The 17,401-nt window shown below is 37.2% G+C and overlaps 1 long non-coding RNA gene across 1 annotated transcript in view; it reads right to left on the bottom strand.

The window, feature by feature from the left end:
- The window catches only part of LOC110741317, a 2,275,404-nt gene that overhangs the window by 234,573 nt on the left and 2,023,430 nt on the right, over positions 1 to 17,401 (bottom strand). The gene's annotated exons all lie outside the window — the stretch shown is intronic.

Below are 17,401 nucleotides of genomic sequence, written 5' to 3'. Positions count from 1 at the left end.
TAAAGATCAAATTAAAAATTTATTTCTATTAAAATTTTATTAAATTTATTAATTAAATATTTATTATTTTAATAATAGCCATCTCAGAGACATAATGGCTATTATTAAAAAGTCAAAAAATGACAGATGCTAGCGAGGTTGCGGTGAAAATGAAACGCTTACACACTGTTGATGGGAGTGTAGATTAGTTTAACCATTGTGGAAAGCAGTGTGGTGATTCCTCAAAGAGCTGAAAACAAAACTATCATTTGACAATGCAATCCCATTACTGGGTATATACCCAAAAGAACATAAAGCATTCTATCATTAAAATAGATGCAAACACTATCACACTGCACCACTATTAACAATAGCATAGACATGGAATCAACCTAAATGCCTATCAATGGCAGACTGGATAAAGAAAATGTGGTACATATACATAGAATCCTATGCAGCCATTAAAAAGAATGAGATAATGTCCTTTACAGGGGTATGGATGGAGCTTGAGGCCATTATCCTTAACAAACTAACATATGAACAGAAAACCAAATACCATATGTTCTCACTCATGAATGGGAGCTAAAGGATGAGAACAAATGGACATGAGGGGAACAGATGCTGGGGCCTACCTGAGGGTGAAGGGTGGAAGGAGGGACAGAAGCAGAAAAAATTACTATTGAGTACTAAGATTAGTACTAAGTGAGGAAATAATCTATGCAACAAACCTCTGTGGCATAAGTTTACCTATGTAACAAACCTGCACATGTACCCCTGAACCTAAGTTTATTTAAAAAGTGATGTGAAATTTGATAGTGGTAATGGTTGTACAACTCAGTGAATGTGCTAAAAAACTATTGAATTGTGTGCTTAAAAGGGGAATCTTATGGTATGTGAATTATATGTCAGTATAACCGTAATTAAAAAAATCATCAACTGTCTCAAAAAAATAAAAATAAAACATAAAATATTCAAAAGAAATAATGTGGACCTCTAGGATGTGTCTGCAAAAAAGCAAAAAAAAAAAAAAAAAAATCAGAAAATCCTGTAAAAATGAAAAGAACAAAATGAAAAGGATCAAATTGAAGAGTATAATATGTGCAATAACTATTCACTGGATGCACTTAACAGCAGAATGAAGATAATGGAGGAAACTATCTATAGATATTATGCAAACTAAAGAGAGGAGAGTAAAAATATTATTGAAGAAGTGAGAGGAGACTCGAGGAACTGCATGTGACTAGCCAGTTATCCCAGCACCATTTATTAAATAATGAGCCCTTTCCACATTGCTTTTGTTAGCTTCGTAGAAGATCAGATGGTTGTAGATGTGTGGCCTTGTCTGGGCTCTCTATTCTGTTCCACTGGTCTATATGTCTGCTTTTGTATCAGTACCATGCTGTTCTGGTTACTGTAACCCTATAGTATAAAGTCAGGAAGCGTGATGCCTCTGCTCGAGTCCTGGAAAATAACAAAAGGTCTCCTGGACATTCAGAAGAAGGTGAAAGAAACAAGGAATAAAAATTATTGAAAAGATTAGTGGCTAAAATTTCCCAAACTTTGGAGAAGACATAAATTTACAAATTCAAGAATTCAGAGAATGCCAAGCAGGATAGATATAAAGAAATTCACATCTAGGGAAATCATAGTCAAATTACTAAAAACCGAAAATAAAGAGAAACCTTTAAAGCACTCAGAAATGATATATTACATAAAGGGCAATAATAACTCACAATCTTCTGATTTCTTATCAGTAAATATGGAGTGCAGAGAGTGGTGCAATTATCTTTAAAGTGTTAAAAAAATACCCAGAATAAAAATAACCAATGATATTTTCATTCAAGAATAAAAGTGAAAATAAAGATATCTTACAACAAAATAGGCCAGGCACAGTGGCTCATGTCTGTAATCCCAGCACTTTGGCAGACCAAGGCAGGAGGATTGCTTGAGCCTAGAACTTTGAGGCTACAGTGAGCTATGATTGCACCACTGCATTCCAGCCTGGGTGACAGAGCAAGACCCCATCTCAAATAAAAGAACCCCCTCCACAACAATTAAACAAAAAAGATAAAATAAAAACAACATAATTTATTGTCAGAAGATCTACATGACATGAAATAATGAAGTGTTTCAGATTCAAGAAAAATGATTCCAGATAGAAACATCTGTCCTTAGGAAGGAATAAAAGGCATTGGAAATTGTAAGTATCTGGATAAGCATAACATACTAGATTTTCTTAATTTAAAATAAAGCAAAAATTGTAGCATTGTCTTAGGACTGTAATATTTTCAGTTATATTATGGCAGCTATAACATAAGGTAAGGGGTGATAAATGAGTATATGGGGTTACAAGGTTTCTACATTTTATGGTGTGTTATGCTATTAACTCTAAGTAGAGAGAAAAGTTAAGGACATAAATTGTAATACCCAGAGCAATCACTAAAAGAAAGAAAGAAAAAGAAAATAACGCAAAGAGAAAGAACTAAAAAACCAAAAGATAAAATCAATAGAATTCTAAAAATTATTTTAAAAACTAGACAGTAAAGAACAAAGAAAGAAGCAAAAACAGAGGAGACAAACAGCAAACAAACTAAACTAGTAGACCTACATTCAACCACGACAACAGTTACAATAAATGTGAATGGACTAAATACTTCAATTAAAACCCAGAAATTAACAGAATTGGTTTTTTTAAAAAAGCAAGAAGCAAAGCAACTATATCCTGTCTAAAAGAAATGTCTGAAAGTAAGTGGGTGGAGAAAGATAACCACATAAACAGTAAACATAAACAGCTGGATTTGCTGATTTTATAGCAAACAGATTGCTGCTTTTGCCAGTTATCAATTTTATTGTTTCCTAGCTCCAAACATCCTCCTTTGGCCTTTATGGTGCTGTAGGTGCTTTAAATATTTCACCATTGCCACCTTTGTTACGTTTTGTCAGTAGAGGGCGCTGCAGGGACACGGTAGGAGGAAAGGGCTTTTCTTTCCGGTTTGGTGTGCTTTTCTTTCTCCCAGGCATGAGTGGCGGGCAGTGTGTGTGCGGGACATCCAGTGGTGCTCCCTTCCCATTGACTTTTAGTGGCACCTTTCTGGGCAGCTTTCTAGCCAGTTTGCACCAGGTGACATTCCAACGACTCTTTCGGGTGCCTCAGTAGGTGCCTTTCCAGTGAGTTCCTGCGACACCTCAGTGAGTAGTTTCCTAGTGAATTTTGTCAGGACTCTGCTGTGCTGCCAGCTCCAGTTTGTGGCACCTCCATGAACTTCTCTGCCATCCAATGTGCCAAACTCACATTTCCAACCAGGTCTGAGTCTCATGCTTCTGGCCCTGTTCAAAATGTGTTTCTTCCTTAGGTACTGTTCCTCAGCCCCAGAGGTAGAAGCTGCTTCCTGTAGCTGCCATTCATCATTCATGGTAGAGCATGCTCTGCCCCTTAGTAATTAATCCGCTGTTACTACCGAACAATTCCTGATATTAAATTTGCCCTGTTCAACTTCTGTGTGATTTCTGGACCTTGACTGATATAGATCTCAAGACAAAAAGCTTAATTAAGGACAAAAAAAAAAAAAAAAAAAAAAAAAAAGCCCCTTTATGGATTGCCGGAGCTTAGGAGTTCCGGGCTTCAGTGAACTATGATAGCAAAACTGCACTCCAGCCTGGGCAACAGAATAAGACCCTGTCTCAGGCAAAAACAAAAAACAAAACAAAACAACAAAACAAAAACAAACAAAAAAAGCCCCTATGAAATGATAAAAGGTCTCATCAAGAAGACATTTAGAATTTGCAAAATTAAAGGAACAAATAGATTGTTACAGTAGTAACTGGAGACTTTAACATCCTTCTCTCAGAAATTAGAAAAAATAAAAGACATAAATGTTCTGAACAAAACTATCAAACACCTTAACCTAATTAATATGTATATGACACTGTAACTAGAAGATACTCATTCTTTTCAAGTACATTTGTTCATCAGGGTGATTATGTTTTGAGCTACAAATTAAATTTAAGAAATTAAAACAAAAAGGATTAAATTTATATAAAGTATGTACTCTGATCTCAATGGAATGAAACTGAAATCAATAATAACAATAAGATATCTTGTAATATCACAATATTTGATAATAAATATACTTCTAAATAATACATGGATAAAAGAAATCATGCAGAAAATAAGAAAACACTTTGATCTAAATTCAAATAAAAATACAACATATCAAAATAGAATGACAGCAACGTTTAGAGAGTTATTGCTCTGAACAATGACCCCTGATATTACCGTAAGAAGCCACCAAAAGAACACCAAAGTAAATGCAAAATTAGTAGAGAAAAGAAAGTAATAAAAATAAGTTTAGAGATAAAGCATATAGAAAATGGCAAATAATTTTTAAAATTAATAAAGCCCAAAGGTGTGTTTTTTGAAGACTCAGAAACTTCGTAAAACTCTAGCTAGAATGATTAAGGAAAAGGGTGAGAAAATACAACTTATCAATATCAAACATAAAAAAGGAGATTATTATTTTGGATACTATAGACACTTAAATGACATTAAAGTAATATTATTAACTTATGTCACATATTCAACACATTATTTGAAAAACACTGTTTATCAGAACTGACATAAGAAAAAACAGAAAATCTGAATAGCCCTATTTCTAATAAGAAATTAAATCATTATCAAATCCTCTTACAAAGAAAACTTCAGGTCTAGAAGGCTTTACTGGTTCTATCAGACAACAAAAAAAGAAACAAAATTGGCTGGGCGCAGCAGCTCACGCCTGTAATCCCAGCACTTTGGGAGGCGGAGGCGGGCAGATCACGAGGTCAGGAGGTTGAGACCACCCTGGCCAACGTGGTGAAACCCTGTATCTACTAAAATACAAAAAATTAGCTGCACATGGTGTCATGCGCCTGTAGTCCCAGCTACTTGGGAGGCTGAGGCAGGGGAATTGCTTGTACCTGGGAGTCGAAGGTTGCAGTGAGCCGGAGGTTGCAGTGGGCCAAGATCGAGCCACTGCATTCCAGCCTGGTGACAGAGCAAGACTCCATCTTAAATAAATAAATAAATAAAATTAAATCTTATCAAATCCTATCCGACATTAAAGAACTGAAACCAATCTTACATCATTTCAGAAAATAGAGAAGAAAAACTTCCCAACTTGTTTTATGAAGCCAGCATAACCATAATGCCAAAATCTGACAAAATATTAAAAGTAAATAAGGCTAATATCCCTTATGAACGTACATGCAAAAATACCTAAACAGATAAGCGAATTGAATCAATAATAGAAAAAAAGAATAATATACCCTAATTATGTAAGTTTTAATCCCATCATGGTAAACTTAATTAATGCTATTTGCTGTATTAATATAGAAGAAAAATCAGATAATCATTTCAATAGATGCAGAAAAATAAATTTACAAAATTCAAAATCCATTCATGTTAAAAAAAAAAAAAAAGTGCCAGAAAACTAAAAATAGGTGAACATTTCTATAAGCTAATAAAGGACTCCACCAGAAACCCTATAGCAATTATTATATCTAATGGTGAAATACTGAATACTTTTCCTAGGTTGAAAATATTGAATACTCTTTCTAGGTTGTTTTCTATATTGGAAATGAGGAAAAGATTCAACAAATAAAAATACTGGAAAGTTAATAAAGTGGATGGAGTAAAACTGTTTCTATCTGTAGCTAATATAATCATTTACATAGAAAATCCATAGGAAACTGCAATACATATATTAGACCTAATAAGTAAATTTAGTAAAATAGTAGGGTACAATGTTAACATGTAAAAATCACTAAAACTTTATAGCAGTAAATATGTAAATAGTTTCATTTACATGTTATAAAACATAAAATATTTTGGAATAAATTTAACAAAGATGTAGAGAAACTTTACACTGAAAGTTATAAAATGTTATTGAGAGAAACTAAAATAGAGCTGAATAAATGGAGGGATATACCATGTTCAATTTCTTAAGATACCAACTCATCTTAAATTGATCTATAGATTTAATACAATCCAAGTAAATTCAATATGATAAATACAAGAAAACATTTTTCCCCTAGTATCTCTGACCTGGCCAAACTTCCTTTGCCTGACCTATTGTCTACTACTAGCAGGTATGAAGTGGGAACTTTCAGAAACTTTATAATCTGGGCCCTGACTATCTTTGCAGCATCATCTGTGACCCCACCTCTACTGTGTACTTCAGGCATGCCAAACTGCAAACAACTCTCCCAAAGTGTCATTATATTTCCTTTTGTTTTTCACTTTTATTTTAGGTCCAGGGGTATGCAAGTTTGTTACACAGGTAAATTTTGTGTCATGGGGGTTTTGTGTATACAGATTATTTCATCACTGAGGTAATCAGCATGGTACCTGATAGGCAGGTTTTGATCCTTCCCTTTCCCTCCTCTGACCCTCCAACTTAAATAGGTGTTAGTGTCTGTTGTTCTTTTCTTTGTGTCCATGTATACTCAATGTTTAGCTCTTATTTTATATTGGAGAACATGTGGTATTTGGTTTTCTGTATGTGTTAGTTTGCTTAGGATAATGGCTTCCAGCTCCATCCATGTTGCTACAAAGGACATCATCTCATTCTTTTTTATGGCTGCATAGTATTTCATGATGCATATGTACCACATTTTCTTTATCCAGTCTACCATTGATGGGCATTTAGGTTAATTTCATGTCTTTGCTATTGTGAATAGTGCTGTGATGCACAAACACATGCATGTCTTTATGGTAGAATGATTTAAATTCTTTTGTGTGTATACCAATAATGGGATTGCTGAGTTGAATGGTAATTCGTTATTTTTTTTTTTCTTGTTATACTTTAAGTTCTAGGGTACATGTGCACAACGTGCAGGTTTGTTACATATGTACACAGGTGCCATGTTGGTGTGCTGCACCCATTAACTCATCATTTACATTAGGTATATCTCTTAATGCTATCCCTCCCCCGACACCCTCCCCACAATAGGACCCGGTGTGTGATGATCCCCCTCCTGTGTCCAAGTGATCTCATTGTTCAATTCCCACCTATGAGTGAGAACATGCGGTGTTTGGTTTTCTGTTCTTGTGATAGTTTGCTGAGAATGATGGTTTCCAGCTGCATCCATGTCCCTACAAAGGACATGAACTCATCCTATTTTATGGCTGCATAGTATTCCATGGTGTATATATGCCACATTTTCTTAATCCAGTCTGTCACTGATGGACATTTGGGTTGATTCCAAGTCTTTGCTATTGTGAATAGTGCTGCAATAAACATATGTGTGCATGTGTCTTTATAGCAGCATGACTTATAATCCCTTGGTTATATCCCCAGTAGTGGGATGGCTGGGTCAAATGGTATTTCTAGTTCTAGATCCTTGAGGAATCGCCACACTGTCTTCCACAGTGGTTGAACTAGTTTACAGTCCCACCAATAGTGTAAAAGTGTTCCTATTTCTCCACATCCTCTCCAGCACCTGTTGTTTCCTGATTTTTTAATGATTGCCATTCTAACTGGTGTGAGATGGTATCTCATTGTGGTTTTGATTTGCATTTCTCTGATGGCGAGTGATGATGAGCATTTTTTCATGTGTCTGTTGGCTGTATGAATATCTTCTTTTGAGAAGTGTCTGTTCATATCCTTGGCCCACTTTTTGATGGGGTTGTTTGTGTTTTTCTTGTAAATTTGATTGAGTTCTTTATAGGTTCTGGATATTAGCCCTTTGACAGATAAGTAGATTGCAAAAATGTTCTCCCATTCTGTAGATTGCCTATTCACTCTGATGGTAGTTTCTTTTGCTGTGCAGAAGCTCTTTAGTTTAATTAGATCCCATTCATCAATTTTGGCTTTTGTTGCTGTTGCTTTTGGTGATTCAGACATGAGGTCCTTGCCCATACCTATGTCCTGAATGGTATTACCTAGGTTTTCTTCTAGGGTTTTTTAATGGTGTTAGGTCTAACATTTAAGTCTCTAATCCATCTTGAATTAATTTTCGTATAAGGAGTAAGGAAATGATCCGGTTTCAGCTTTCTACTTATGGCTAGTCAATTTTCCCAGCACCATTTATTAAATAGGGAATCCTTTCCCCATTTCTTGTTTCTCTCAGGTTTGTCAAAGATCAGATGGCTGTAGATGTGTGGTATTATTTCTGAGGGCTCTGTTCTGTTCCATTGGTCTATATCTCTGTTTTGGTACCAGTACCATGCTGTTTTTGCTACTGTAGCCTTGTAGTATAGTTTGAAGTCAGGTAGCATGATGCCTCCAGCTTTGTTATTCTGGCTTAGGATTGTCTTGGCAATGCAGGGTCTTTTTGGGTTCCATACGAACTTTAAAGCAGTTTTTTCCAATTCTGTGAAGAAAGTCATTGGTAGTTTAATGGTGATGGCATTGAATCTATAAATTACCTTGGGCAGTATGGCCATTTACAGTATTGATTCTTCCTATCCATGAGCATGGTATGTTCTTCCATTTGTTTGTGTCCTCTTTTATTTCACTGAGTAGTGGTTTGTAGTTCTCCTTGAAGAGGTCCTTTACATCCCTTGTAAGTTGGATTCCTAGGTATTTTATTGTCTTTGAAGCTACTGTGAATGGGAGTTCATTCATGATTTGGCTCTCTGTTTGTCTGTTACTGGTGTATAAGAATGCTTGTGATTTTTGCACATTGATTTTCTATCCTGAGACTTTGCTGAAGTTGCTTATTAGCTTAAGGAGATTTTGGGCTGAGATGATGGGGTTTTCTAAATATACAATCATGTCATCTGCAAACAGAGACAATTTGACTTCCTCTCTTCCTGCTTGAATATGCTTTATTTCTTTCTCTTGCCTGATTGCCCTGGCCAGAACTTCCAACATTATGTTGAATAGGAGTGGTGAGAGAGGGCTTCCCTGTCTTGTGCCAGTTTTCAAAGGGAATACTTCCAGTTTTTGCCCATTCAGTATGATATTGGTTGTGGGTTTGTCATAAACAGCTCTTATTATTTTGAGATAAGTCCCATCAATACCTAGTTTATTGAGAGTTTTTAGCATGAAGTGCTGTTGAATTTTGTCAAAGGCCTTTTCTGCATTATTAGATAATCATGTGGTTTTGTCATTGGTTCTGTTTATATGATGGATTGCATTTATTGATTTGTGTATGTTGAACCAACCTTGCATCCCAGGGATGAAGCCCACTTGATCATGGTAGATGAGCTTTTTGATGTGCTGCTGGATTCAGTTTGCCAGTATTTTATTGAGGATTTTTGCACTGATGTTCATCAGGGATATTGGTCTAAAATTCTCTTTTTTTGTTGTATCTCTGTCAGGCTTTGGTATCAGGATGATGTTGGCCTCGTAAAATGAGTTAGGGAGGATTCCCTCTTTTTCTATTGATTGGAACAGTTTCAGAAGGAATGGTATCCACTCCTCCTTGTGCCTCTGGTAGAATTCAGCTGTGAATCCATCTGGTCCTGGACTTGTTTTGGTTGGTAGGCTATTAATTATTGCCTCAATTTCAGAGCCTGCTATTGGTCTATTCAGGGATTCAACTTCTTCCTGGTTTAGTCTTGGGAGAGTGTAAGTGTCTAGGAAATTATCCATTTCTTCTAGGTTTTCTAGTTTATTTGCGTAGAGGTGTTTATAGTATTCTCTGATGGTAGTTTGTATTTCTGTGGGGTTGGTGGTGATATTCCCTTTATCATTTTTTTATTTCATCTATTTGATTCTTCTCTCTCTTTCCTTCTTTATTAGTCTTGCTAGCGGTGTAACAATTTTGTTGATCTTTTAAAAAACCAGCTCCTGGATTCATTGATTTTTTTGGAGGGTTTTTTTGTGTCTCTATCTCCTTCAGTTCTGCTCTGATCTTAGTTATTTCTTGCCTTCTGCTAGCTTTTGAATGTGTTTGCTCTTGCTTCTCTAGTTCTTTTAATTGTGATGTGAGGGTGTCAATTTTAGATCTTTCCTGCTTTCTCTTGTGGGCATTTAGTACTATAAATTTCCCTCTACACACTGCTTTAAATGTGTCCCAGAGATTCTGGTATGTTGTGTCTTTGTTCTCATTGGTTTCAAAGAACATCTTTATTTCTGCCTTCATTTTGTTATGTACCCAGTAGTCATTCAGGAAAAGGTTGTTCAGCTTCCATGTAGTTGAGGGGTTTTGAGTGAGTTTCTTAATCCTGAGTTCTAGTTTGATTGCACTGTGGTCTGAGAGACAGTTTGTTATAATTTCTGTTCTTGTACATTTGCTGAGGAGTGCATTACTTCCAACTATGTGGTCAATTTTGGAATAAGTGCGATGTGGTGCTGAGAAGAATGTATATTCTGTTGATTTGGGGTGGAGAGTTTTGTAGATGTCTATTAAGTCCGCTTGGTGCAGAGTTGAGTTTAATTCCTCCATATCCTTGTTAACTTTCTGTCTTGTTGATCTGTCTAATGTTGACAGTGGGGTGTTAAAATCTCCCATTATTATTGTATGGGAATGTAAGTCTCTTTATAAGTCTCTAAGGACTTGCTTTATGAATCTGGGTGCTCCTGTATTGGGTGCATATATATTTAGGATAGTTAGCTCTTCCTGATGAATTGATCCCTTTACCATTATGTAATGCCCTTCTTTGTCTCTTTTGATCTTTGATGGTTTAAAGTCTGTTTTATCAGAGACTAGGATTGCAACCCCTGCTTTTTTTTGTTTTCCATTTGCTTGGTAGATCTTCCTCCATCCCTTTATTTTGAGCCTATGTGTGTCTCTGCATGTGAGATGGCCCTGCTGAATACAGCAAACTGATGGGTCTTGACTCTTTATCCAATTTGCCAGTCTATGTCTTTTAATTGGACCATTTATTCCATTTACATTTAAGATTAATATTGTTATGTGTGAACTTGATCCTGTCATTATGATATTAGCTGGTTATTTTGCTCGTTAGTTGATGCAGTTTCTTCCTAGCCTCGATGGACTTTAATTTTGACATGTTTTTGCAATGGCTGGTACCAGTTGCTCCTTTCCATGTTTTGTGCTTCCTTCGGGAACTCTTGTAGAGCAGGCCTGGTGGTGACAAAATCTCTCAGCATTTGCTTATCTGTAAAGGATTTTATTTCTCTTTCACTTATGAAACTTAGTTTGGCTGGATATGAAATTCTCGGTTGAAAATTCTTTTCCTTAAGAAGGTTGAATATTGGCCCCCACTCTCTTCTGGCTTGGAGAGTTTCTGCAGAGAGATCTGCTATTAGTCTGATGGGCTTCCTTTTGTGTGTAACCTGACCTTTCTCTCTGGCTGCCCTTAACAGTTTTTCCTTCATTTCACCTTTGGTGAATCTGACAATTATGTGTCTTGGAGTTGCTCTTCTTGAGGAGTATCTTTGTGGTGTTCTCTGTATTTCCTGAATTTGAATGTTGGCCTGCCTTACTAGGTTGGGGAAGTTCTCCTGGATGATATCCTACAGAATGTTTTCCAACTTGGTTCCATTGTCCCCGTCACTTTCAGGCACACCAATCAGGCGTAGATTTGGTCTTTTCACATAATCCCATATTTTTTTGGAGGCTTTGTTCATTTCTTTTTATTCTTTTTTCTCTGCACTTCCCTTCTCACTTCATTTCATTCATTTGATCTTCAATCGCTGATACTCTTTCTTCCAGTTGATCAAGTCGGTTACTGAAGCTTGTGCATTTGTCACGTAGCTCTTGTGGTATAGTTTTCATCTCTGTCAGTTCTTTTAAGGTCTTGTCTGCATTGATTATTCTAGTTATCCATTCATCCATTCTTTTTTCAAGGTTTTTAGTTTTTTTTGTGCTGGTTATGTAGTTCCTCCTTTAGCTCTGAGAAGTTTGATTGACAGAAGCCTTCTCTCAACTCGTCAAAGCCATTCTCCGTCCAGCTTTGTTCCATTGCTGGCGATGAGCTGCATTCCTTTGGAGGAGGAGATGTGCTCTGATTTTTTGAATTTCCTGCTTTTCTGCCCTGCTTTTTCCTCATCTTTCTGGTTTTATCTGCCTTTGGTCTTTGATGATGGTGATGTACTGATGGGGTTTTGGTGTGGGTGTCCTTTCTGTTTGTTAGTTTTCCTTGTAACAGTCAGGACCCTCAGCTGTAGGTCTGTTGGAGTTTGCTTGAGGTTCACTGCAGACCCTGTTTGCCTGAGTATCAGCAGCGGAGGCTGCAAAAGATAGAGTATTGCTGAATAGTGAGTGTTGCTGTCTGATTGTTGCTCTGGAAGCTTCGTCTCAGGGGTGTACCCCGCCGTGTGAGGTGTGAGGTGTCTGTCTGCACCTAGTGGGGGATGTCTCTCAATTAAGCTACTCAGGGGTCAGGCACCCACTTGAGCAGGCAGTCTGTCCGTTCTCAGATCTCAACCTCCATGCTGGGTGATCCACTTCTCTCTTCAAAGCTGTCAGACAGGGGCATTTACCTGTGCTGAGGTTTCTGCTGCTTTTTGTTTAGCTGTGCCCTGTCCCCAGAGGTGGAGTCTACAGAGGCAGTCTGGCCTCCTTGAGCTGCATTGGGCTCCACCCAGTTTGAGCTTCCCAGCGGCTTTGTTTACCTACTTAAGCCTCAGCAATGGCAGGTGCCCCTCCCCCAGACTGGCTGCTGCTTTGCAGTTAGATCTCAGACTGCTGTGCTAGCAATGAGGGAGGCTCTGTGGGCATGGGACCCTCTGGGCCAGGTGTGGGATTTAATCTCCTGGTGTGCCGTTTGCTAAGACCCTTGGTAAAGTGCAGTATTAGGGTGGGAGTTACCCGATTTTCCAGGTGTTGTGAGTCTCAATTTCCTTTGGCTAGGAAAAGGAATTCCCTTCCCCCTTGCGCTTCCCAGGTGAGGCGATGCCTCGTCCTGTTTCAGCTCAAGCTGGTCGGGCTGCACCTGCACACCAGCGCCAACTGTCTGACAAGCCCCAGTGAGATGAACCGAGTACCTCAGTTGAAAATGCAGAAATCACTCATCTTCTATGTCACTCACGCTGGGAGCTGGAAGCTGGAGCTGTTCCTATTTGGCCATCTTGGGCACGCCCCCCAGTAATTCAATTTTAAGTTCTTTGACCAATAACCTCACTGCTTTCCACAATGACTGAACTAATTTACATTCCCAGCAGTAGTGTATAAGTGTTCTCTTTGCTCCACAATGTTGCCAGCATCTGTTATTTTTTTATATTTTAATAATGGCCATTCTAACTGGTGTGAGATGGTATCTCTTGATGGTGAGAACCCCTGCAAGATTATACTATGTAAACGGCAAAATCAGGCTTTGAAGCCAGATTTCTCCATCTTCTATACCTGTGCTGTTTGTTGACTTTTGCTTCATCCTTGAGTTCTATCTCATCATCTTTTTCAAAATTGAACCACCAGGAGCCAGCAGCATCTCCAACCCTGTAACTACTGGTTGAACAGAGCATTGAATGGCTTCTAGAACTCCCTGCTGCCTGAACGCAATCCTCTCCATAAAATGCTGCACACCCCTGGTAATCAATCTGTGACCTCCTTCTCTGTATGGAGCTTGGTTTTAAAATCTCATGTTTAGAAAGCATAACCAAATTATGAGAGAGAGAAAAAAAGAAGATCATTAAAAGCCTGTGCACTGGAATAAGGGCTATTTATACCTAAAGAGCTAGTGACATATGAATTAAGGGTAAAATAAAAAAAAATTGGTTGAAAATCAACATAGTATTTCCTCTGATTCCATTTAGAAACAATTTAAAATATTCAGTTTGCTTATCTTTAAAATTAAGAGGCAAAGAGAGGGGTGATCAACTTCTATCTAAAGTGCAGTACAATTATTGATGAAAGAGGGCCTGAAGGAGGCTGGGCAGTACTGGAAGACACAATGGGGGAAAAATGTGGAAGGAAAATTGGGGAAAGAGGAAGCAAATGCAGAGGGCAAGACAGTAAGGGAACATTCTCATTGTTATACAATGCACAGAACCTGCCACAGTTTTAAAGTATCTAGATAGAAGGACTCTATCCTGGAAAGTCTTGCCTTCCCCTTGGGTTGGGATTTCTAATGCTCCCAAGGTGAACCAGTTCCCAAGACTATGATGTTCTGCTTTTAAAGTCTAGCCTTAGGGTAGAGAAAGGCCTTTGTTGCATAGTGGAGAGCCTCTGAACTCTCAAAATAATGTTGCCAAGCACTGAGAAAAACACCAAAGGAAGAGAATGAGAAAAATAGAGGCACCCAAGTCACTGTGATATTCATTAAAAATAGATTTCTGACCCTACTAGAGTTAAACTTGAGCCCCACAGGGCTGGTGCACAACCGAGGACTCCCTGCCTGGCTTCCTGCCTTCTCTGTTTAAGGCCTGCGTCCTTACTGCTTCACTGCTTCTATTTACCTTATTTCTTGCCAGTAGGTCTGTCTGCAAGAGTCCTTGTCACCTTCCCAACTGAGGTCCCCTAACGGCTTCTTCAGTTTCCTTGGGTAACTTATACTCAGTTTGTTTCCTCATTTTCCAACATGAGGAAAATGATACTTTCACAGTCTTCAGCTGCTTGTGTTGATGGACACAAGGACTTCATAGTCACTTGCTCAGCTGGAAGCATTTTATGATTTGGTTTGTGACTCTTACCCATTCATGTAATTTATCAACCAAATCAGGATACCTTTAGAGCTGAACAGAGCCCTGTTGATAATTACATGGAAACAAGAGCCATACATGGACTGTTCTGGGCTAAATGTATGGTCATCCCAGTGATAGACTCACAGTAAAGAGATACTACCATCCTAAGCAATCGCATTATACCTTGTAATGAGTATTATCACACAAACAGTAACAATTCTATTTTCTTTCAGAAAGATAAACAAGAAGTGAGGCATACATTCAGGAGAGTGAGAGGGATAAAGGGAAAGAAAGAGGATGAGGATGAGAACAAAAGAGAGGAAGAGACTTAGGTGATACCTTTGAAGGTACTACAGTGAATGTTAATAGCTTAGGTCCATTCTTATGTTTATACAGGAGATACTGGTCCTTTGAAATCTTAGCTGTTCTATTTCCTTAATTCTAAGAGAAACACCTTTTCACATTTTAAGCATTCTGAAATCGGAATGTGTATTACAAGGGATGTCAGAAAGAACTCTTTAGCTCCTAGGAAGAGGAATAATTTGTGACAGAGTTGTTATTGTGTACACGTGTATGAACTTGCAATGCACAGAAGGTAGATCTGTTCAGACTAACAGCTAAGTTGATATATTTGCATTGGTAGCACCATATGTGGTTAAATTTTACATTAAATCTGGATTTATAATAATTGTTCAAAATGGCCTCAAAGACTGTATTGTGATGTCACACTATAGCAAAAAGTTAATGCCTGCAGAGAACAACTGGCACATTCCAAGCAGTGCAATTAAAGGCACCAGAATGCACCAAGTACCTTCAGGTGGTTCATAGAATTTTCAAGTCTAATAAAGGTAGATATGGACAAGCGATGTTTCAAGAACTACAACTTAGGTGCCTATGATATCTGGTAGAAGGTTAGGCTGACTTTCAACAGAAATTTTTTAATCTCTAGAGATAACTAGTTTAATTAAGGGAATAACAAAAAAGAGCCATGAGTTTCACCATATAGCTAATCTAGATCAAATTGTGTTCTGCCTCCATTTGCCTTGAAATTGCACTGTCAATTGAAAAGGTGTTAAAGAGGACAAGAGATGTAAATGAGGCTCACTCCCTGATGCAATGCATAGCTGCAGATGGCCAAAAGGAATTCCGAAGAATTCTAAGTGTTAAGAAGGATTAGATTCAAATTTTGATCACGACACTTAAAATAAATGGTGGGTATATGGGTAAATTAATGTAGAGCAGGAGTTTGTTTAGCCAATTTTCACATTTATTTCACCCTCTTACCTGCCAATGATTACTGCCCTAGCATTATTGAATTAATGGTCTGTTTCATAATTGACACTGTTTAAAGTTAAGGAAGTAGAATACTTGTCAGCCCACAACTGCCTTAATATTCATCTTTGGAGGCTCTACCATCAAATGAATAACCCAATTTTCCTACCCTGATGGGCAAAGGTAATAACTAGAACACTATAATTTCCAGAACTGAACCAGAAAACCAGATTTCTGGTTTAAATTGGTTAAACTGACAAAGAATCAGGTTTAGCTCTCTAAGCTAAACTTAGCTCTCACTAAGGAGAGATTTGTGCTTCTGATATTATTATACATTGTAATACAGATACTAGTAGCTCAATTCCTGAATTAAGAAAAATGTAGACTGTGATACTGATACCACTAAAGGATAATATAAAATTATTTACTTTTGATAGCATTCATGTCACATCAATGCAGAAATTTAAAAAATTAACCAGATATGAATTATGAAGTGGCTATTAGAATATTTAACATTAAGGGTGAATACCAGATGAAAAAATGTATTTTTTTTTTTAAAATCCAGAATTAGAAACTTTACCCTCAATGTAAAATGAAACATTCATTGACTGTGCTTCTTACATTACTTCTTTTAGATTTTAAGTGTCTCACTTTGGAAAGCTAGCATTTACTAGACCACTCAAAAAGCTGAGGAAAAAAAGAGCAAAACACATCAGCTAAAAGGGTAATCACTTGTGTGATGAGAACACTATTTTCTTTCTATTTTTAATAGAGTATTGGCAGAAATATTTTTGTTCAGATTACAGACAAATCATTCTATCTCACTTACCAAAAAGTAAAAACTGATTTCAAATGAGGAAATAAAATATTATTTCCCTGTTACATACATAATTTTACTGACCATGTATTTGCTGCTCTGTTCTATATTAATGTTTGCAATTAAACCAGATTAAACAATATGGTAAGGGTATAAATCATTTTCTGCAGGTGTGCTGAGGAACGCAACTAAAATATTCCTTGCAACTTATTTCAGGTGGCATTTTGGGATTTTAAGATGTGCACAATATGTTTTTCAAAGGTAATTGAAATTCTGATTTTGTTTTTCATGCTGTTAAAAAATGGAAAGAATTTGAGTATACCAATGTTTTCAACAATGTGCCAACAATCCAAAAGTGATTACATTGTACTTGGATGGGATAAATAGAAATGGAATTGGCTTAGAACCAAAAATAAAAATAGTAAAGAATTCGCGATATGTGCTGATGGGAATGTGGGAAGGGATGGAGTAATATGTGGAGAGGTTGCTGGAGGACATATACAGACTTTATGTTCTCAACCAAAATCACAAGGTTTGTTACTCCAAATGTAACAGTGGGAACAATAGAATAGATAATCATGGCTGCCTCAGAAAAATCCAAAATTGCCCTTCCAAGAGGTAGTAAAATATTGACAAAGGTGTTAGTATGGGGAAAACTATAAATAAGAAACCAATTACTGTAAAGTGAATTATATTTTTTGGACTTGTTTCTGTTTTCCCCAAATTATTGCTAGTGGCACAAGGCAAAATGTGTGGGTATGAAAAAAAAATGTGTTATGTTAACTGTGCCTTCTGAGTACATTTATTATTTCCAATC

This window comes from Papio anubis, chromosome 12 (assembly GCF_008728515.1).
Source record: "Papio anubis isolate 15944 chromosome 12, Panubis1.0, whole genome shotgun sequence".
Classification (NCBI taxonomy): Eukaryota; Metazoa; Chordata; class Mammalia; order Primates; family Cercopithecidae; genus Papio; species Papio anubis.
The sequence above is the reverse complement of the archived record's forward strand: the minus strand, read 5'-3'. Positions and strand labels throughout refer to the sequence as shown.